This window comes from Buceros rhinoceros, unplaced genomic scaffold (genome assembly GCF_000710305.1).
Source record: "Buceros rhinoceros silvestris isolate BGI_N320 unplaced genomic scaffold, ASM71030v1 scaffold35304, whole genome shotgun sequence".
NCBI lineage: Eukaryota > Metazoa > Chordata > Aves > Bucerotiformes > Bucerotidae > Buceros > Buceros rhinoceros.
In genome coordinates this window covers 4354-4555 of record NW_010409489.1, presented here as the reverse complement: position 1 = coordinate 4555, position 202 = coordinate 4354, and positions in this window count along the sequence as shown.

Genomic DNA, 202 nt, shown 5'->3' with positions numbered 1-202 from the left:
CCCCCCACTCCCTTTTTTCTCTCCTTCCTTTTATTCGGTGGAGGCTCTTTGATCAGAAACGCAGCTATTTATTGCTTTTGTATTTCTTGCTCTGATCCCTGCTTTAAAGCTGCCTCTGGCGCCTGGAGGGGGGCGATTTTATTTTAGTTTCGCTATTCTCGCCGCGAAATACGGGCTGATTTCAAGCTCTTAGCTCTATATG